This window comes from Lolium rigidum, chromosome 3 (assembly GCF_022539505.1).
Source record: "Lolium rigidum isolate FL_2022 chromosome 3, APGP_CSIRO_Lrig_0.1, whole genome shotgun sequence".
NCBI lineage: Eukaryota > Viridiplantae > Streptophyta > Magnoliopsida > Poales > Poaceae > Lolium > Lolium rigidum.
The window spans coordinates 382,365,967-382,390,084 of record NC_061510.1 but is presented as its reverse complement, the minus strand read 5'-3'; positions in this window follow the sequence as shown (position 1 = coordinate 382,390,084).

Genomic DNA, 24,118 nt, shown 5'->3' with positions numbered 1-24,118 from the left:
ATATCTTTGACCTCTTCCTCCCTGAGTTCGATAAACCTTGGGTATCCACTTAAGGGAAACTTGCTGCTGTTCTACAAACCTCTGCACTTGGAGGCCCAACACTGTCTACAGGAAAGGAGGGGGAACGTAGACATCACTCCCCTTAGTACTAAAGCATTACTGACTTGTACAATTGGCTCTTTCCCAAGGACTTTCTCCTGCACAGACACTTCCAGCTTCTGATGAACAGCAGAATGTACTTCATTCCTCCCACCAGGAGGCATTGAAGACTCTGTCTCCATCTTGTTACTAGCTCCATTATTTTTGTCCTTGTCCAAGCTCTTAAAGTCATCACCAATTTCATCATCATCATTCACTGTGTCACCTTTATTGCCCAGACCAGGATCTTCATCATCATCATCCACATCAATAGCTTCTCCCTCACTCTCTACCACAAAATTAACCAGGTAAAAACACTGCTCCATCTCAAACAGCTTGTTGGTTGGGATCTTGGACTTGTCTCTCACAGCCACCTTAACCCTGACCTCCTCATAGAAACTTCTGAATATGCCATGCCAGTCAATATTAACAAGCACACCCAGAGATGTTGAGATTTGGCAGACAGTTTTCCAGGTCAACCACTTAGCAGGGATACCATAAATCTTGACCCAAATTTCTTGAAACTCCTCAAAAGGCTCAGCTTCACCCTCCCAGTTCTCAAAGTAGATCACCACCCCATCTTTTTTTAGATTGATGGAGGGGTATTCCACCAAGTCTTTAATTCTTTTACTAGGAGGAAACCTCACTAAGAACTTCTTGGGGCCAATCTGTCTGATCTGCCAAAACCAATTTGCCTTCCACATATCAATGAAACATTTCTCAAGGTCACCAGCTGATATTTCACCTTCCTTGACCACCACCACACCAACATTATCCATGTTCAGCCATTGCACAGCTTCTGGACCCTCCACTTCCACATGGAAGAAACCCAGCCCTGGATTTGCACTCCCCCAATATTGGGCTGTTGGAAGAAGGGAGTACCACATAAGGCAATTGTCCATATGGTGCCCAGTCTTGCTGCAGATAAAACACCTTTTGATCCTAGTGCACAGACCCACATAATGTCCCAGCTCTCCACAGTTGTAGCAAGTTACAGACTTGAATTTTGGATCCAGAATAGGTCCAGGACCACCCACCACAGATATCTGAAGATTAGTACCTCCTTTCTCTCCACTCTGTCTTGACCCATCAGAAACAGGATTCTTCTGAGTCTTCTTCTTGTTCTTCCCAGCCCCAGAGCCTTGTGGTTGCTGCAAAGGAACCATGCTGGCACTACTCCCCTGACTGTTTGATTGCGGGATGTTTTGTGGAATCCCTTGCGGGACCATCATCATTGGATTGAAACCAGGTTGAGGGATCTGCTGACTGCCGAAGAACTGAGGCCACTGATTCATCGGCATGTTCCACATGTGTGGCTGAAGCATCGGGAACATACCTTGCCCAGCCCCCAATTGTTGCATCATCTGTGGAGGGAACTCTGATTTGACCACCACAGGCTCCTTGACAGCACCTGCAGAAGGAGCAGCCGATGAGGTCGCCGCCGCTGCGGTGGGAGCACGTCCACCACCAGACCCACGACCAGTCCCCCCACCAAATCTGCCCGCACCTCGACCACCACCCGCCATTGAGACCACCTCGACGAAAGATCTCTTCCCCTCAGCCGCACCCCAGAGATCGGAGAACTTGATAACTGTTGCTCTGGGTAGAAATCCACGTCCAGCCGGATAGCAATCAGCAGGTGTGAAGGATCTGTTTTGAACTAGCTCTCTCCTGACCCAGACCAAGGTCGAGGCACTAGGCGAAAACCTAGATCCGACCAGGAGATCGTTGGCCGACACTGCCGGCGCAGCCACAGATATACCTCTAGTTGGAGACGTATTCCCAAAAGACGTAATCCCTGAAGAAATATGAACGGACTGATTTCGCCTGGGAGGATCCAACCGACGGCCACCAATCGCAGCCACCAACGAGTCACTGCGCAATGGGGCCCGCCCCTGCTCAAACCATCCAAATTTCCCCACCCTCTCCGGCGAACAATACCTCGTCGGAGAAGGATTCCCGCTCCTGATCTTCGCCCTGCGTCGCCAGTCCTCCGCCGAACCTCGACGACCTGCAACGATAGCAGATCTCGGAGCTCCTTGCATCAGCACCGGGGACGACCTCACCGGCGAGATCTGGAACGAGGCTCTCACGGCTTCAAATTTTCCAGCTCCTCCAGCCCTTTCTCCGCCAATTGACGCCGCGGGTCTTCGGGATCCATCGACTTGATCATCGCCAGCGCCGCGGCCACCTGCTCCTCGAGCCCCTGTCCAGAGATTTGCGGCCTCCACCCTTTTTCCATCTGCTCCACCGCCCACTCCGAACCGAGGCTGATCTGAAGGATTAGGAGCTTTCGTCCCAGAATCGCCATCCTCCGCCCCTCCGCCATCTTCGCTTCCTCTTCTGCCTTCTTCGCTTCCTCCTCCCTCCGCCTTCTCTCCTCTCCCCACCGCATCTCCTCGGCGAACGACGGGAAGCCCGCAGTCCACTTCGAGCTGGACATCTCCCTTCGCCGTGCGTACCGGTGAATACCAGCACCTACGAGCGCTCAAAGTAGAGGTAGGGGAGGCGGCGGAGGAGAAGGTGGTGGCGACGGTGGTGGTGGTGGATGTGGCGGTGGTGGTGGTGGTGTACCGCTCGGTGGTGGTGGATGTGGCACGTGATGGATTGGTAACGCCTAGAGCGGTGGCTGACCACCGGAGATGGGAGAGAAGCGGTTGAGATCGGGCTACGATCGATCGCAGCATTGCAAGGTTTATGTCAATTCAGATCTAGAAAGGTGGGGTGCGATCTTTAAATTGATGAACTTGACTAGTTTATATATGTAGCAGCCGTGCCATTGTCTGTCTTGCTTGTGGCGGCGATCGACCCTCGCGAGCCCATGAAAACCAGGCGCGGAGCCGCACCCCGCTTCAATTCCTTTGTTTAGGGGAACTGGATGGCTTTATTCATTAATCAAGTTAATTGGGACACAAATAATATCAGGCAACCCTACAACCTCTTAGAAACGTATAGACCCTTTCCTCTATATCATCAGTGTACGAGGGGTTTCCTGCATATTAACATATATATATGTATTGTCTTTGGCCCCTGGTAAATGATAGTTGCTCATTTCAACATGGTATCAGAGCAATACGGTTTAGCTCCTCTCGCACATAGCAACTCCATGCCTTGTTGCACCATTGCCGACGATCCTTTTGGCTGCCTGAAAGTTCAGAGTTGGTAACCTAGGGGGGGGGGGGTGGATAGGTTCTACAAAATTTCCCTTAACTTGTTTGCAATTTTAGGACATGCAGATAAATAATGTGGCCTAATGCAAACTAAGTGGAGCATCCTATATGACAAAATATATATCAAGAATTTCAACCTCGATGGCTATCACAAATTAAATAAGTGGAAGTAAATAACTGAAGCACCGAAGACGATGATGTATCCCGATGTTCACTTCCTTGAGGGGAAGCTAGTCACCATTAGAGATGTGCGGTTACCACGAAGAACCCAAAATGCCACAAAGGCACGTCTTCTTCTCCGGGAGCTTCTTCCACGTAGTAGGAGCCTTTTCTACTATGTGAAGACTTTGGGGAGGCCTTCGATCCCGTTCAAACTTCCGGCGATCACAACATGATTGCTCTCGGCGACCGCTACTGCCTAGGAGTCCCCAGCTTCCAAGAGTAACAAGATCGAAGCAAGAACTAGATACGAGATTCAAATAAAGAATTTGACTGGTGGAAAGAGAGAGGAGGTAGAGATTGTTCGTTTGATTGGATCCTTGATACGTCCAAAACGTATCTACTTTCCCGAACACTTTTGCTATTGTTTGGCCTCTAATTTGTGTATTTTGGATGCAACTAACACGGACTAACGCTGTTTTCAGCAGAATTGCTCTGGTGTCTCGTTTTTGTGCAGAAATCCAACTTTCGGGAAAAACCTCGGAATTTATGCATAAGGCCCTATTTTCCCAGGAAACTAACGGAGCCAAAAGGGCAATTGAAGTGGAGGCCCGAGGGCCCCACACCATAGGGCGGCGCGGCCCAGGGGGGGCCCGCGCGGCCCTGTGGTGTGGCCCCTCGGCCGGCCTCCGACGCCCTCCTTCGGACTACTTATTCGCCTCGACCTAAAAACGCCCGGGGAGAAGTCGAAGTCGCCGTAAACCCTCCGTAACGCCGCCACATCGCGAAACTCCGTCGCGGGAGCCGAAGTCTCCGTTCGGCACTCCGCCGGGACGGGGAATTGGAGCGAGATCATCACCGCCATCACCGCCAACGCCTCTCCATCAACCAGCAATGTTTCCCCCATCCATGTGTGAGTAATTCCCCGCTGTAGGCCGAAGGGGATGGTAGGGATTGGATGAGATTGGTCATGTAATAGCATAAGATTGTTAGGGCATAGTGCCTAGTGTCCGTAGATGGTACTTTTATGATATTGTTGCAACTTGTTATGCTTAATGCTTGTCACTAGGGCCCGAGTGCCATGATCTCAGATCTGAACATGTTATTATTTCATCATGATATTCGTTGTTTATGATCTTACCCGCAAGTTGTATACACATGTCACTGTCCGGAACCAATGGCCCCGAAGTGACAGAAATCGGGACAACCGGAGGGGATGGCAGTGATGTGAGGATCACATGTGTTCACGGAGTGTTAATGCTTTGCTCCGGTACTCTATTAAAAGGAGTACCTTAATATCCAGTAGTTTCCCTTGAGGCCCGGCTGCCACCGGCTGGTAGGACAAAAGATGTTGTGCAAGTTTCTCATTGCGAGCACGTACGACTATAATTGGAACACATGCCTATTGATTGATTAGTACTTGGACACCGTTTTATTATTATCCGCAAATGCCCTGCTATGATTGTTACATGAGTTTCTCTCATCCATGCAACGCCCGTTATCTGTCCCCGTGCCTACGTATTTTAATCCTCGCTGTTTACTATAATCACTACTCGCTGTCTTTGTTACTCTGCTGCTGTTATTTTACTACCGCTACTGCTATAAAACTGTTACTACTGATAAACTCTTGCGAGCAAGTCTGTTTCCAGGTCCAGCTGAATTGACAACTCCGCTGTTAAGGCTTTCAAGTATTCTTTGTCTCCCCTTGTGTCGAATCAATAAATTGGGTAATACATCCCTCGAAGACTGTTGCGATCCCCTATACTTGTGGGTCATCAAGACTATTTTCTGGCGCCGTTGCCGGGGAGCATAGCTTTATTTGGAAGTTCACTTGGATTGATATTGTTCGCTGCAAATTCTCCATCATGGGTAAACCTCGCGATACTAAGGTCGCCATATTACCATCCACTACAAGAAAAGGTACAACTCTGAGTACCTCCGCTACAATTGATTCACCATCTGTGATTGATAAACTTGTTTCACCGCCACATGCTTCGCATGCGGATACATCTGCTGAATCTGAACACTCTCATAATATTGATAATGTTTCTGCTGTGCTTGATGATAGTGGTTCATTGGGATCTTTTCTAGATGCTAAAATTGCTAGGTCTAGACAAATAGAAAATACTGAAACTCCTAATGTTACTACACCTGTTAATTCACCTGAACTTGAATACTCTAGTGATGATCTTGATGAAGATTATGTGGAACTTGATGATGATTTTATTGAAAAATGCCATGCTACTACTGATGCAAGAAAAATTAAAAAGTTGCTTGCGGAACATACTGTTAGATATAAACTGTCTCCGATCCTAAATTTGCCACATCTCCTATAAACATTAGGGATAAAGATTATGATTTTTCTCTTGATCTATCTCATATAGCTATTGTTGAGAAAACACCCTTTTGTGGTACTGAAAAAGAAAGTGATGTTGAACACATGACTGAGTTATCTACTTTGAGTAGCTTGTTTTCTGATGATGTTAAGAAGTGTACTTACTTTGTTGCTAAAATATTTCCATTCTCATTAAAGGATGACGCTAAAACTTGGTATAATAGTTTGCCACCTGGTTCTATTAAAAGTCCAAAAGAATTGCTTGCTGTTTTCTTTCGAAAATACTTTCCTGCTAGTGCTCAACATGCTGCTTTGCAGAGAGTTTATAATTTTGATCAGGAAGATGAAGAGAAATTGCCTGAGGCTTGGGCGAGATTTTGCTCTCTTATTAGAGCTCTGCCTGACCATGATCTAGAAAAGCATGATTTACTTGATATATTTTATAGTGGACTAACCATTGAGTCTAGGGCATACCTGGATAGTTGTGCTGGTTGTGTTTTCAGGAAAAGAACTCCAGACGACGCTGGAAGAATTATTGGCTAAAATAGGCCGGAATTATGATGATTGGAATACGCCCGAACCAACTCCAACGCCAATAGTGAAGAAGAGGGGTTTAATTAAATTGAATGATGAAGATATGAGGGAAGCCAAGAAGTCTCTCAAGGAGAAAGGTATTAAATCTGAAGATGTGAAGAATCTACCTCCAATAGAAGATATATGTGAGATAATTCCCCCTTCATCCATGATTGAGGTAAACTCGCTTCAACGCTTTACTAGGGAAGATATTCCGTATTCAAAACCTCCTGCGCAATGCTTAGATGAGTTTGATAATTATATTGTTAAGCAAGAAAATTTTAATATGAGAGTAGAGAATCATCTAATGGAAAATTCTCAAGCTATTAGTCAATTGCATGATATTGTGGAGAGAACCTCCAATGATGTTAAGATGCTTGTTAAACATTTTCATATGATTCAAACTCAAATTGATCAACTCACTAAAGTGCAAAATGACTTGTTAGGAAATAATGCTAAAGAAAAACATGCATATGAAGTAACAACTAGAGGTGGTGTCTCTACCCAGGATCCTCTATATCCCGAAGGGCATCCCAAAAGAATTGAACAAGATTCTCAACGCATTGAACCTAGAGCTCATTCTAAGAAAAAGAAGAAGAAACATAAAAATGTTGTAGAATCCTCTGAACCTGTTAATGATCCTAATAGTATTTCTATTTCTGATGCTGAAACCGAAAGTGGTAATGAACATGATAATAGTGAAGATAATGATAAGAATGATACTCCTGATAAAGAAGAGGTTGAAAAAGAACCCGAAAAGCATGCTAAAAATAAAAAGTATACTAAAGAAGATTTTATTGCTGAGAAACATGGTAATGAAAGAGAACCTTGGGTGCAAAAGCCAATGCCTTTTCCTGCTAAGAAACTAAAATCAAAGGAAGAGGAACACTATAATAAATTTTGTGATTGGATGAAACCTTTATTCTTGCAAATCCCTTTGACTGATGCTATCAAATTGCCTCCTTATTCAAAGTATATGAAAGATATTGTTACTAACAAAAGGAAAATCCCCAATGAGGAAATTTCCACTATGCTTGCTAATTACTCTTTCAATGGCAAAGTTCCAAAGAAGTTGGGCGACCCGGTATACCTACTATTCCTTGTTCTATTAAGGATAATTATGTTAAAACTGCTCTATGTGACTTGGGAGCCGGTGTTAGTGTTATGCCTTTTTCTCTATACAAGAGACTTTACTTAGATAAGTTGATACCTACTGATATATCTTTGCAAATGGCTGATAAATCTACTGCTATTCCTGTTGGTATATGTGAGGATGTTCCTATTCAAGTTACTAATAACTGCTTGATATTAACTGATTTTGTTGTGTTGGAAATGCCTGAAGATGATAATATGTCTATTATTCTTGGGAGACCTTTTCTTAACACCGCAGGGGCTGTTATTGATTGCAATAAAGGAAAGGTTACTTTCAATGTTGATGACAAGGAACACACCGTTTATTTCCCCAAGAGGATTGAAAAAGCGTGCGGAGTTAATACAATTTCTCATGTGAGAACTATCAAAGTGGGAACCATCGATTGTCCTATATATGAGCCTAAAGAAGAATATCAAACTCTTGTGATTGGATCTATATCAATACAATTCAAGGTAACATGATTGATTTGAGGTTTATTTCTTCATATGCTATGTAAAATTTATTTGGTGGCAAGACTTGATCAACCTTGTTAACAAATACCTTTTATATGCATAGAGGAGGTAAACAACATCTCTTTCTTTCTCCACTTGCTTTAGTTGCTGTAGCACTTTTAATTTGCAAAGTTTCTTAGTTGATTAGAGATTTCAAAAAATTTCCTGGCCAGTAATAATAAACTTAATACCCAGAAAATGTGCATTTTTCAAAGTTTTCAAAAATTCGCGAAAATTATACCGTTGGTCCTATTTTTCGACGAGGCACTGGGAGCACCAGAGGATGACCTGTGGGGCACCGGAGGGCGCCACACCACCGGGCCGCGCGGCCAAGGAGGTGGCCGCGCCACCATGTGGTGTGGGCTCCCCTCTGCCCCACTTTGTCATCTCTTCCTCCCAAGCACCTTCTCTCTCCCGAAAAACTCGTACCAAGTTCATCTCTCTCGCGTTTTTGCTCCAGAGCTCCAGATTTCTCGATCTCTTTGCTCAGCCCAGATTTCGTCCGAAATTTGGCACATTTGCTCTTCGGTATGTGACTCCTCCACCCATCCAAGTAGAATTTCGTTTGGTTGAGTATATCTTGAATATTTTGCTGCTGTAGGTAACATGTTTAGTGAGCTTGCATGCTTGTTCTAAGTGGTAGAAACTAGTTTTGATGCATGATTAGTACTCTAGCAAGTTCCTATGGTAGTTTCCCTCAATTATATGTCACCAAATCAAGTTTTATATTGTTTGTTGAAAATTTCAGAAAATGAAGAAGTTCAAATTGGGAGAGTTGTTCAAGAAGGGGACAACCAGCACCGGGAGGCCTTCTAGGGCCGCCACCCGTATTAGGCAATCATACAATGAAGACATCCTCGCGCCTAGCTTCGCGCCCGAAGAGGACAACGGTCCTCCTAATGCTTCTACTTTTCCATGTTATGACTTTCTAAGGAATGCAGGGATACTGGAGGATTTCTTAACCCTTGTCAACAGGGCAGGGTTAACCACTTATATGGGAGATGAAAGGGAGCAATACTACTTGCTCACCAAAATTTTCGTCGAGAGTTTCCAGTTCGACAACAAACACTATGAGCCAACGGTTGCATTCAGGATTTATGGTAATACTGTGACTATGTCATTGAAGGATTTTTGTTGTGCCTTGGATATTGCCCCTGTAGGTACAGCAAGTAGGATCGATGACAACCCCCGGGACTTGCTGGAGCTCTACCGAGGGATCACCGATGATGACTGTCGCACCATTCAGCGGGGCAAGATAAAGAACATCCAACTTCCCGCCATTAAGTATTTTGCATACTACATTGCTACTAGCATTCTTGGTAGGGAAAACACTAGTAATATCTCTAGCTACCATCTTGCTTTCCTGAACATTGCACTTACTGGTCAAACGTCCTATCACCTTGGTGCTCTTATTGCTCGCCGCCTGTCTACCAGGGGGCCTATTTTTGGAGGAACCATTGCACTGCGTGTTTTAACATTTCTTAATCTTCCTGTTGATCCTAATGATGTGCCATTGGCCCCTAGGAGACTTGATATTGCTGCTATGAAGAGTCATCATTTTGTTACAACTGACTCTACTTTAGAAAATATGGTGTATAGAATGTTGTTTTCTGACGGGGAGGAGAAGGAAATCCCTCTTCCCCAACCTGGTTTGTTAAGTATTGACAGGCAATCATGGTCGTGCACTAAGGAGGAGGTGGATAAACATATGAAGATACAAGAGTTCCACCAGCAACATGACTCCGAGGACGTCGGGACCTCCTACGACCACACCGTCACATATCCGGGTGCTTCTTCTAGCACATACCCGGAATACGACCCATCTTCATATTACGGAGATACTACTTCATGGGATCGATGGGATTGAACTCCACTTAGACCAAAAGCCTAAGCTTGGGGGAGGTATACCGGCATCACTCATTCTTTGCATATTATGATTGCTGGATACTTGTATATACTTGTTTAGTTTGTTTGAGTGGTTTTCCAATGAGAGGAAGATGATATTTGGGGAAGTGCTGCCTGAAAACAGATTCTGGGCTGTTACCGTAAAAATTCGTGTGCCCATCCAGAACAGTATTTTGAGTTGAAAATTTTTGTGCATGTTCCCCAGGTTGTTATCTAACTTTCATTAGTTGAACACTTTTCGAACTGAGCAACGTAAGATTTTTGTAAAAATCGATTTCTGTACTGCTGTCATGTTTTGGCAGATTTCTGCCATCTCGCTTTTCTGTGTTTCTTTTAGTTTGCTATTTCTTGTTTCCACTTTGTTTCTTTCACAAAACACAAAAAGACCAAAAATATTTCTGTTCTTTCTCTTCATCATTGGTTTATCTTGGTTTCTTGCATTTGTTTCGCTTTATTTGCTATTGCTAGTTTGCTATAAGAAAACCCAAAAAGATTTTGCTTTGTTTGCTTGTTTCCTTTTGTTCTTGTTCTCAAATTCGAAAACACCAAAAATATTTGCTGTTCTTCTTTGGTTTGTAAAGTTCATCATGAGTTCAATGGTCTTCGGTGGCTGGAGCGTGGTTTTCATTTCATATTATCCAAGCTACACAAGTGAAAAGGCAATAATGACGATCTACGACAATCTGATTGTGGTGAGAGGCTGGTATGAACTCTATTTGTTTTCATTTTTGTACATATACTCATCCATGTGAGCATGCTTAGTTGGTTCATGTGAGGTATATGTTATTTGAGAAAGTCTAGTAGTTCATGATCTCTCATGATTAGCTCCAATTGATTAATATGAGTAGCATGTCGTGGATGTTTGCTTGCATTGTTTTATTCATAAGTAAGTATGGCATTGTGGTATCCTCCTCTGAATAATTCATTTATATCGACTTGGCACATGCTCACGCATGCATATGACTGAACAAGAGTCAATTAAGCCTCAATGATTTACATTGCTTCAGAGTTCTTGTATCACTTTTATGCCTCAGTTAATTTATTTTGCCGCAAGCATGATTATGACGAGTTACCGCTCTCTTGATTTGTCGCTCCCTAGTCTTTTTGCTAGCCTTCACTTGTACTGAGCGGGAACGCTGCTCGTGCCTCCAAACACATGAAAACCAAGTCATTCCAGAGTGTCCACCATAAATACCTATGCATGGCATTTCAAACCATTCCAAGTAATTCTCATGCGCTACCTTTAAAATCTTCAAAATGCTTCTTAATTTGTGTTAATGTTTCATAGCTCATGAGGAAGTATGTGGTGTTTAGCTTTCAACCTTGTCATTTACTTTTGACGGACTCTCATATGGAATAGTGGCACATCCGCTTATCCAATAATTTTGCAAAAAGAGCTGGCAATGGGATTCCCAGTCCCGAATTAATTAAACTTAAATAGACACTCCTCCATGGTTTGTGATTGTTGGACGGCACCCGAAGGATTCGGTTAGCCATGGCTTGTGTAAGCAAAGGTTGGGGGGAGTGTCATCATCATAATAAAACTAAAATAAAAAGGCACTCCTTCATGGTATGAGATTGTTGGCAGGCACCCGAGGATTCGGTTAGCCATGGTTTGTGTAAGAAAGGTTGGAAGGAGTGCCACATAAAAATGCAATAATTCATGGGAGCCGCTCTTGAAAGTCCGGTTGGCGAGGTAGTTGGTGAACCCATTACCATTCGTTGACAACAACAAACACCTCTCAAAATAATTTTACTCCTGCTTTACAAATGAAAAGCTCTAGCGCATGTTAATCCCTGCTTCCCTCTGCGAAGGGTCAATCTTTTACTTGTATGTTGTGTCTCCACTATTTCTTTGAGCACTTTCTTGAGAGCACAACTGTCATTCTTAGTATAATATGCTTGTCTCAAAATATGATTGATTGTGGTATAACTTTGATGCTTTTATCTTTGACAATCACTACTTCTAGTCTTTCTATGAACTTCAAAGGTGCCCGGGCATTTATGTTTTGCCAATCAAATACGAGCAAGCGAGATACCACTTTATCATACTCTCTTATGAACATTGCAATCCTGCTTATATACATGATTCATGATGCTTATTATTAATTGTTGGTACCTCTTCATGATTGACATAGCTGTTAGATGATCTTATTTGCATATACCTCATTATGAACTGCTTAAGTATTAGCCATAACATGAGAATATATACATCATATGAGCAAATGTGTTCGTGAAAGTTCTTTTATCGCTCGCTTGTTAACTGAATTGCTTGAGGACAAGCAATAAGCTAAGCTTGGGGGGAGTTGATACGTCCAAAACGTATCTACTTTCCCGAACACTTTTGCTATTGTTTGGCCTCTAATTTGTGTATTTTGGATGCAACTAACACGGACTAACGCTGTTTTCAGCAGAATTGCTCGGTGTCTCGTTTTTGTGCAGAAATCCAACTTTCGGGAAAAACCTCGGAATTTATGCGAAGGCCCTATTTTCCCAGGAAACTAACGGAGCCGAAGGGCAATTGAAGTGGAGGCCCGAGGGCCCCACACCATAGGGCGGCGCGGCCCGGGGGGCCCGCGCGGCCCCGTGGTGTGGCCCCTCGGCCGGCCTCCGACGCCCTCCTTCGGACTACTTATTCGCCTCGACCTAAAAACGCCCGGGGAGAAGTCGAAGTCGCCGTAAACCCTCCGTAAAGCCGCCACATCGCGAAACTCCGTCGCAGGAGCCGAAGTCTCCGTTCGGCACTCCGTCGGGACGGGGAATTGGAGGAGATCATCACCGCCATCACCGCCAACGCCTCTCCATCAACCAGCAATGTTTCCCCCATCCATGTGTGAGTAATTCCCCCGCTGTAGGCCGAAGGGGATGGTAGGGATTGGATGAGATTGGTCATGTAATAGCATAAGATTGTTAGGGCATAGTGCCTAGTGTCCGTAGATGGTACTTTTATGATATTGTTGCAACTTGTTATGCTTAATGCTTGACTAGGGCCCGAGTGCCATGATCTCAGATCTGAACATGTTATTATTTCATCATGATATTCGTTGTTTATGATCTTACCTGCAAGTTGTATACACATGTCACTGTCCGGAACCAATGGCCCCGAAGTGACAGAAATCGGGACAACCGGAGGGGATGGCAGTGATGTGAGGATCACATGTGTTCACGGAGTGTTAATGCTTTGCTCCGGTACTCTATTAAAAGGAGTACCTTAATATCCAGTAGTTTCCCTTGAGGCCCGGCTGCCACCGGCTGGTAGGACAAAAGATGTTGTGCAAGTTTCTCATTGCGAGCACGTACGACTATAATTGGAACACATGCCTATTGATTGATTAGTACTTGGACACCGTTTTATTATTATCTGCAAATGCCCTGCTATGATTGTTACATGAGTTTCTCTCATCCATGCAACGCCCGTTATCCGTCCCCGTGCCTACAGTATTTTAATCCTGCTGTTTACTATAATCACTACTGCTGTCTTTGTTACTCTGCTGCTGTTATTTTACTACTGCTACTACTATAAAACTGTTACTACTGATAAACTCTTGCGAGCAAGTCTGTTTCCAGGTGCAGCTGAATTGACAACTCCGCTGTTAAGGCTTTCAAGTATTCTTTGTCTCCCCTTGTGTCGAATCAATAAATTGGGTAATACTTCCCTCGAAGACTGTTACGATCCCCTATACTTGTGGGTCATCAATCCTCTCACAAAAATGTTGGTTAAATCTCTCAAGATCAAGAAGTATGATATGTAGAAGTATGAGAGAATCTTTCAAATGAAATTTTCTAATCTAGATCTCAAAAGAATGGCCAAGATAATGATCCACGAAATCAGCCCCTAGCTTAAATACAGAAAACTAGTTGTTCTTGGGCCAAAAATTGTTGGTTGGGGGCGTGTATGCCCGGTCATATTAGCAAAACACCCGGTATGACTGACCATACAAAAACACCACAAACACTCGTACGAAAATTGCCAATTTCTTTTGTATCCAGACTCTAATTTGGATGTTCTTGGACTCGTTGGAATCACAACACCGAGATCTACAACTTTATCCATAGAAACATCATAGTCAAACCAGGAGTAAGAAGATAAAGATGAAAGATTTGACATAACTAAAAGGAAAAATTGATATAAAAAACTCCAAACTCAAAATCACAATAGAAGATGCATGCGGATTCCCTTTTCGATGAACTTAGGCTTGTTGAAAACTAGCAAAAAACTCAAGAATCTCTCACACCAAGATGAATGTGGAAAACATTGATGTAAAAAAAGATGGAAAACTTTGATGGAAGTAGATAGGAAATGCTTTGAGCCAAGTACCAAATAAAAACTTCTATCCCCTCTTATTAGTGTCGGGGTCCTACACTCAAGAAAAAACCCGAAAAGAGAAGACTACCTTGTTGCCCTCTTCCGAACTCCGTCTGCGAGTTCCCTTGTTGCGCTCGTTCTCTCCCTTTTCACATCGTGACCTGACACCATAAGAGGGCGAGCGCATCCCGCTTGATCTTGATGACAACACTAAGGATTCATTCAAGACGGAATACCGTAATTGATTGCATGCCCTAAGTCTTGGTCACCAATATCTCAACTCATGAGGCTTGTGACACCAACTTAGAGCCAAATCTTAAATTTTTATCTCTTGAAAACGACTATATTCATGCCAAACTCAAGGTGTGTCTTCATCTTTTGTGGCATCAACACCTGAATCCAACATATGGTCTTCAAGAAAAACCTATGAAATATTCCTACAAATAAAACTCAATGAAAACATTAGTTCATCATATGAATTCTTATCAATTACCAAAACAATCATAGGGGCTAAGTACCCTTGCAATCCCACCTCCCATTTTGTAATTGATGACAATCTCAACAAGAGGGTTTATAAAATGCATATTAGAGGTTGTATTTGATATGGTCAAATGGCACAGAACTATTATTCCATATCAAACCATATTCTACTCACACAGGCTACAAATAATGCAAGAGATGTTAGTAGAACCAACATATATAGAGTAAACTCCCCCACAATATATATGTACATTTGCTAAACTTGAATTTCATTGTATACATTGTCAAGATTAACATTTGGGAGAGTTTTCACTATATATTAAATCGTGCAAAACAACAAATTATAGAGGATGAGATGGAATGCATGAAAGGAAAACACTTAAGCACAAAACGAACTTAAGAATAAAACCATATCCCTTAAACCCTCTAAACTTCTCCCCCAATGTCAACAAGTGATAAAATGGGTGCTATATTTAGAAGGACAATATAGTATGAGTTCCTCCCAAGGTGTGCATTTCCCATAATATGAGTGAAATCAAATGCATGTATTCAATAACGAATACATGGATTAAAACAAACTATATTAAGGATCAATGATTGCAAAAAGATAACAAGGTGAAGAAACTTCAACGAATGAAGCAAGCAATCAAAATCCAAAGAACCAATTGGACAAAACAAGATGTCATGATAAGAGAGAAATAGTACCCTAAATAAGATAAGTAAGGTCCTCAAGGTTCGTGTATAAATTTATGATTATTGTATTTTAATACAATATGTACAAACATGGAATCCTCGCTCTCTAAATCATTTAGAACACAAACAAGAAAGTTGATATTGATAAGAGTCAAATGAGAAGTTGTGTACACTAAATTCATATTGATGAGCCTATCAACTAAATTTGTGTGTACGAGAAACTTGGAGAATTAATAAAAAAAATTATGATAGTTGGTGATTAGGAATTTTCAATATATAATGTATATAATACATGCATTGTTGGATTATTATTGAACACGCTCACTTCTAAGACACATCTTTTTAAACATAAGGCTCAAAGAGCCCGTATTTAAACTAATAAAGAGATTAGCATGTGGGGAGAATGAGCGCAACATCCGGAGGACCGTTGGAGGCGACGCTCGGGCGATTCTGGGCGATCTCCATCGACGACGACTCCGATGAAGACTCACCGGAGGCGAGGTGTGATCCAGGGGTGGAGGTGCACTCTTCGCCCTCGCCATATCGGAAGCCGGCAAAGGACGCGTCTTCTCTGCCGCCGGAAACCCTGTCGGCGATTCGTCGACGGGAGCTGAAGAGGATTCGTCAGCGCGAGGCAGCGATCCTTCTAAGGTCAGGTACGCCATCGTTTTCTTCTTCTCCAGTTCTCTCCCCGATACGATCTTCTGCAGTTTCGAGGTTTGAAACAAATTGTAAGATTTCAACACCGGTTTTGACTCCGACGACGTTCTTCCTGGATTCCTTCAATGCCTCGGAATGGATTCAGGTTTTCCGTCGAAGACGAAAGCTTTTGGCCTGGCGCCGATGCCGTACTTCCATGCCGGTGAGATCTGGCTTGCCGTCGGAAGATCGGAGTTTGCAACGACAAAAACTTTCAAACTCTGACTTTTTGGGCCGTATGGGCTCACGAACTCAGAAGTCAACGTCACCATTTGATCGGCATGGCAGTATGGGCCAGGATCCGAGTCTTGCCAAGTCTAACGACATACGGATCCCGCAATTTGCTCGCGGGGTCACGTATCGTCTAGGTTTCACAATCACGCGCAGAACGCCGTCTTTCGTAACCCTACCCGATACTGCTCCTCGTTCTCCCGTCATGGCGAACAGAGGCGGCGGCCCCGGTCGTGGTCGGGGTACTCATGGAGGACGTGCTGGCGGTGGTTGGCATGATGGTCAGGGAGGTGGCCGAGGTGCCAATTTCCATGAAGGTGGCCCGAGTGGTACAGCCGGGGATGGTGCGGCTTCGGATCAGGGCGGTGAGCACCTTAACAATGTCTTTGGAGATGGTGTTTTCCGCGCTGGTCCGGGGAGACAAAATTTCAGTACTAGAAATCGGCAGTACCAAGGATACAACAACCGAGGGGACGGGCGACGCAATTTTGGTTATAGCGGTAATTACAATCCTCGTCGCTATGTTTCAAATAATTCTACAAACTTTCGAGCTGGGACTGGGAATAGCAGGTATGCTGCTACCACCGCGGGTCTTACCGAAGCTCAGCAGCGAATGGTGGCTGATGCCGCTGAGGCATTTTCACAGCAGCTGGCCGGCCAGCCGGAGCCTTCTCAGCCGGCGGCTCCACTGTATGTGCCGAAGACTGCTGTTAACCATACTGGACAGGGATCTGCATGGGTGTGTCAGCCTGCCCTTGCCAGAACGACACCGACACCCGCTGCGGGGCAGCATGCTGCGATCGTGCAAGGACAGCAGCAAACTCAGAGAGCCGAAAATGTTCTGTTGGCTGTGGCTGGATGTGCTTCCAAGGAGGTTGTGGGTGAGTCGGAGATTTTGACCGAGGAGGAGTATGTTGCAGCAACTAGGAAGAAAGGACCGAGCTGTTTTAGATGTCGTACGGCTGGTCATTTCCTTAATGATTGTGAAGTGGTTTTGTGTGATTGTTGTCAGCGACCTGAGCATGCTACTAAAGACTACCCACTTCATCGTGCACCGAGACCTCGTCTTGCAATGTTTGGTATGGGCCATCCTGATTTAGCTTTTTGGGAATTACCTTTATCCAAAGGAGTGAGGCCAAGGGTGGAAAACACAAGGCTAGGAAGAGTACAAGTCTCTGGAGGCTCTCTAACTATTGCACAATTAATTGTTCATTTGCAATGGATTGTGCCTGATCCACAATATATTTGGGATGTGCAGCAGATGGAGGAAAATGTGTTCAAGGTAAACTTTCCTAGTAAAAATGAATTGGTAAGGGTGCAACATTTTGGAAGATTCCATGTCCCAGACTCAACTATTATTCTCTCTTTTGATTTGTGGAAAAAAGAGATTGAACCAGCTTGGGTACCTGAAGATGTTTGGGTGAGGGTATATGGTTTACCACCGGTTGCTCTTGATGATTATTTAGCCTTGTGGGCACTTGGAGATGTTTTCGGTAAGACGAAAGAGATAGATATAATCTTTACCAGGAAGCACAATGCTCTCCGCATGCTCATTACTTGCTTAGATACTGCTCTTATTCCTGATTCATGGGACTTGAAGATTAAGCATGAGTTCTTTCGTTTAAGATTTGAGGTGGAAGGTGAGCAAAGGACAAATACTCTAGATGTTACTATGTCTGATGTTCAGGGTGATGGGGGTGATGATGAGTCTAATGACAATGCTCATAATAAGCCGGCTGATGGTGATTTGGAGCGAAATGTGAAACGTAATAAAAATTTGGATGTTACAAGTAATGGAAAGAGTACAGATGCTTCACCACCTGAGTTGAACACGTCATCTCATTCTGTACAGATGAACGAAGTCAGTGTAGTGGATGCTCTGGATAAAAGTCTATCTACTTTGACTGAAAATATGAATCTTTACTATTATATTGGAGTTGGGGATGGTGTACCACTTTGATATCAAACATTGGAGAAATCCTAACCATTGATTTCCTATAAACGTCCATCTAACATGGTTCTCACGTCATTTAGGAAAAATGGAAAGATGTTTATTGCGTATCAATGTAATCCCCACAATCAGCAAGCAAGATACAAGTCTGAGTCCCAAACATTAATTTCCAGCAACAATCAAGGAAACAATCACAAATCTTTCCAAAATACTTTCATAAATCGTCTCAAACATGAAGCCTCTTCAACGCGGTGGAGCTCCAGGCCTGACCCTGATGGCCGATGGGGACGACCAAGGCAGCGCGACAGTGGCGCTCAGCGACGGCTACGCCCGGGCATGGCTGGGAGGATCTAGCGGCCGTCTATGTGTAAGCGCTGCCGTCCCCATCCCCTGTCTAGGCTGTGCAATTTGTCCCCTTCTCTCTATAAATTTGTGTTCAATTTGTATTGTGAGTTGTGTTAGGATTTTCACCTAGCTATCATGCGTCTCCCGAACTTTTAGGTGAAGAAGAAGAGGAGCATCATGCACGGGGCATTCTCCTTGTACTTGAAATCATGCAAGTGAGTCCTAGATTATCATGAACGCGAATGGTGGTACTTCTTATTGAGATCGACCCCATCGCAGCCAGGTCACCGAGATGCAAGATGTGACTCTGCAAGGATGCCCAATCTTCCTTTGTTGGTTAAGCTGCTGCAGCAAGCTCCCCTGACATGGCCACTGTGGATGGCTCATCCAAATTTCCAAATGTATCAGATCCGCCCAACTGTATGAGAACAAATACATTCATGGGACTCACTACGGCCATGCCTTTTTCTGGTGGTAAGCATAAGGTAAGGAGTACAGAAGGGTGGCTCCTTGCCAGTTCTACAAGTTTTTGCATATGAGTTCTATGTTTTTCTTCAGAGCGAACATATGTTGTCTGCTCCTATTGATAGAATTATTTTCTTTTCTGAAAGATTTAGACAATTACAATAAGTGTGGTTACAAGAAAGACTCGGTTCACTATTCTCACATCCAGTCCAAGTATTGATGTGAACTTGAAACAGTTTACCGTTCCAATTGCATCATGGATTCATGGTGTTGTGTGCGTTGTGCGTGCAATCTATTTTCCTACATGCAGACATCTTCATCTGAATGCTTCTATCCTTACATGTTTTTGAAGGTAAGTTGATGCCATGTGTGGTCTGGTCAATACTATATAAATCTTGTACTGATCTTATTGCAGTAGTCAACACTTCCTCTGTAAATAAATTACTGCAAGCACGAAACTATTTTTGAAGCTCTGCCAGCAACAAGGAGAGAAGAAATCAGAATATGCTCTCTTCACTCATGGTGATACATAAACAAGTGAGGACAGCTTCTTACAGAAGTTAGGTTTGAAAATAAGAAGGATATAAATGGCAGAATAAATCTCGGAGAAAATTAGCATTGAAAATATGGGGAGGGGAGGAGAAGATGGAGTTGTGAAAAAAAATCTGCTTGGCCTTGGGATGGCCTTGAGTAAAATTATTAGGTGAGCACTCATGTGATGTTTCTCTGCTGAGATTATGAGATGTTATAAAGGAGCTTCTTATTCCAATGCTTCTCTTCTCTGTGGTGTTGATAACTTTGCACCTACTGCAAATGTGGCACAGGTGCAGACAAGCTGTCTCTACAGAATAAATCAATTCGTGACAAGTTGCAAAGCATGTACAACAATGGTTTCAAGTTGGTTAGTTTTGATTATAAGGGAGTAGATTATTACCGCTACACAATTCACTTGCCAACTCTCTTCGCTGAATTGAGTAGTGTTTTGCTTCAAATGAGCCATTTCTTGGTCATGCTTACATTATTATTACAGTGCATCCTATATTCCGGTCCAGTCTAAGTTTGCTTGGTAAACTAATCCTCTTACTGCCATAAGTATATGTTGATTAAGGATTGGTCACCATATTGTTTTATATCAAGGGTAATTGAGCAAACCCTGAAGCGTTATTAGAATGTTTGAACAGATACTGTCCCAAATCTTATATGAACCATTTGGAAATGTAATGTTGTTGTGTATTTGGGTACAGGGTTCACCGGTTCAGTAGGGCAGAATTATGGAAATATATATACATTTAAAACTTTGTTATGCAACTATCTTATAAAGTAAGCTAATTGTGAGGGTTTAATCTTCAGTTGGAAGTTGGTAAACCTTTCTCTTTTGGCACATAATCCTTTTTTCTTGGATCTGGTGCATCTTTTCTCAAGAATTATTTTCAAATGACTGCAAAATCGCAGTTTCATTTTGCATAACAACTGTTAAAATTTAAGTATGTTACGTTTTCCTATTATCAAATGGATGTCGTGCTTTTGTTGAAGTATTTGAAATGTTTGTTTACACACTGTGTAATGCTTTCATTTCACTGTGCAAGGGTCAGCCAATGGAGATGATAAATTTGTGAGCTCTTTATTAATCTAAGCATCTTCTGTACAAACGAGTCTGGAAAAAATCAATGTCCGTCCTGACTGTACCAAAACACCTAATCTCTAGATGATAAAATTTAATTTCACTATGCAATGGCATACCAGTAAGTAGTGTTGTGATAAATTGCATCATGTGTCTTTCAAACACTTGCATATAGGTTTTTTTTTCAAGTTTTGTTTCTATTGAAACAAAATTCTCTTCTCAGTATGTAGCTTTGAAAAAAAGAGTAAGGAAATTAAGCTGGGTCTCGATTGCTGTACTTTATCTTTAGAAGTTCGGACAACACATCTCACATGTGCCTCTAGAAGTGAAGGTTTGAAAACACCATGTTCTATTGCGATTGTTTCCCTTAACTGCACTGTATCCTTATTGCTGACAAGTTACGTTATTAATTTGTTTGTCGACACTACATTATTATTGGGAACAAAATCAACACTACAATATTGTTGTGCAGGATGTTTACCAGCTGAGGAAGAATATTTTGGTACGCTTGCTCAAGTACCATGAAATTGAAGCAGAAGAAAATATCCTTAACATCGCGCGACAATATCTAAGGAGCGTTAGGGAGTAGATATTTGTTAATACAAAATAATTAGTTGAGTGCTTATTTTGTATTCAAACAATATTAATTATATAGGTTATCAAAATATACTTCCAACCAAGTTGAATCTTATGGAGAGTGGGTTTTTAGAATCTATTGTATCTGTTTTTTATACATGTGAATTTTTACATGTATTGTATTGACATGTTGCGATAAAAATAGAGACCGTAGCAACGCACGGGCATTCAACTAGTACACAAAGGTATGATGATGTATTGCATATTTCAAATAATTTGTGTTTAAGACCTAAAAAGTTATACTCTTATTCAGCGCTGTTATGGAGGGAGCTGCGGAGTATGTTCCAATCCTGCCTCCATCGGACTCCATTTCAAACTTACAAAAACCAAATAATATTGTGTTGGTACCTGAGGGGGTAAAAGCTAGCGAGGAGGCGGGACGTACGTCGATCGCGTCGAAGGTGCATGCTGCACGTCGGCCAAAGCATGCAGTCTTGGGCAATGAGGCCGCAGCTCATTTGCCGAGCAAGCCGCTGGCGGCCGGAGGCCCTGTGTTGTCGCAGCCCAACCAGCATGCCATGGATGGTTCTCTGCACTCGGCTGAGTCCCTCCCTGGGTCGATCTTGGCAACAAAGAAATCGTTTGTCACAGCTAAGGTGAATAAATCAGCCTCTATACCTGTTAGGCATAATGTTGTAGAAACTTATACCACCTTTCTGATTGATACACAGGGTGTATGTACCCCTGCCTCTGATGTTGCTGTTGCTAATGTCAATTCTTCCAAGTTGGTGCCAAGGTATGATGTGGTACCTGATGTTTCTGCTGTTAAGAGTACCAGTCCTAAGCTTTTCTTTTCATCTCTCAGGGAGAATATGCGGAATGGTGAGGGGTATGCCCAAACTGTTTTACCTGCATCGGACCTAGCTGATAAGGCGAGGAAGGACTTGGCGTTCGTGGCCGACGTGCATGGCGCATGCCAACCTGTGCATGCAGAGCTCGGTCGTGAGGTGTTCGCCACGCCGACTAGGACCACTTGCCCTGCGATGAATGGTTCTGTGCGGACGCCGGTGAATCCAAATACGTCGATCAAACCTGTGCCAAACCACAAGGGTATAGAGATGAATAAGGTGATTGAACCTGTGAATCAAGAGGCTCATTCTCAATTTCAGTATTTGTCTTTTCATACACAGGGAGAGGCTACTCCTAGTGACATTTTGGTTTCTGGGAGGAATATAATGCCAATGGCTCATACTTTCTCTCATAAGCAGATTGTTGATTTTGGGGGTATCGAAAAGGAAACTTCGCAAAATGTGAGGTCGAGCGGGAGGCTACGTGCTCAGCCTAATTATGATGCAACCCAGATGGAGAGAGCGAGAATGCTTCTGCAGAAGCGTGATGAACTGCCAGTGATAGGTATGTCTAAGTCACAACCAACATCGTTAATTTCTTTCTCTGAGGAGCAGTTTTTTGAGCACGCTACTTCTTTGGGGGTTTCTTTGGGTAATTCACATACTGAGAATATTGCGTCGGTTAAACAAATAAAAGATATTGAATTGGACCGTATGGTTACTATGTTAAGAAAAAGCGATAAAACAAAGGGTGATACTGATTTTGATGCATCTTGTTTGTTAGTATCTCGTGCCTCCAATTTGTGTGAGGACTTGGATGACGAAGAAGATTTAGATGAAGTTGAGTTAGACAAGATCACTCCTATCATTGTCAAGAATAAGAAAAGACCTAAAAAATCATATGATAATAATGTTAGGAGGAGCAACCGCATTCGTGTTAAAACGTCGAAATCCTAATGCATAATTTAAAAGGAATCACGTGGAATAGTGAAGGTTTCAAGGACCCTGCCAAACATATTTTTGTGAAAGAATCCATTAGGGAGTATGACCTGGATTTTTTGGCTTTACTAGAGACAGGTCGGTCACATTTCTCTATATCCTTTCTAAGAGATTTGTCGGCCGGGAAGGATTTTGCTTGGTTTTGTTTGCCTCCGCAGGGACGATCTGGGGGAATTTTGGTAGGAATTAACACTGCTACTTTAAAAATGAATAGAGTTGATAGTGGAGACTTTTGTGTTAAGTTGGCAGTTAAATCAAAAATAGATGGGTTTGAATGGTTACTTGTTCCAGTCTATGGGGCGGCGCAAGACAAATTTAAACATGCTTTTTTAGCGGAATTAGTGAGAATGTGTGATTCGGAGACTTTACCTATGTTGCTGGCTGGTGACTTCAATATTTTAAGAAGACCAGAGGAGAAAAGTAATGATAATTTTAATCCTCGGTGGCCTTTTGTTTTTAATGCAATAATTGAAAATCTTAATCTTAGAGAAATTGCATTGTCGGGGAGACAATTTACTTGGGCAAGTAGAAGAGAGAATCCTACTTATGAAAAATTAGATAGAGTCCTTGCTAGTGTAGAATGGGAGCAAAAATTTCCGTTAGTGTCTGTTCGAGCTTTGACTCGGGTGGGTTCTGATCATACACCGTTACTTATTGAGGCTGGTCGTCAAGCTCATGTTGGCAACAAGTTTCGTTTTTCTTTCGAGCTCTCTTGGTTAGAGCAGGATGGTTTCCATGATATGATCGCATCAGAGTGGGCTGCGGTACCTATTGGAAAAACTCCTATACAAACTTGGCAAAATAAAATAAGACACCTTCGTCGTTTCTTACGTGGCTTGGCGAAAAACTTGAGTGGCAAATATAAAAGAGAAAAGTAAAAACTCTTAGTTATTATTGATACTTTGGATATTAAGGCTGAATCCTTACCTTTGTCCCATTCTGAGCGTGAGGAGCTGAAAACAGCCAATGATAATCTAAAC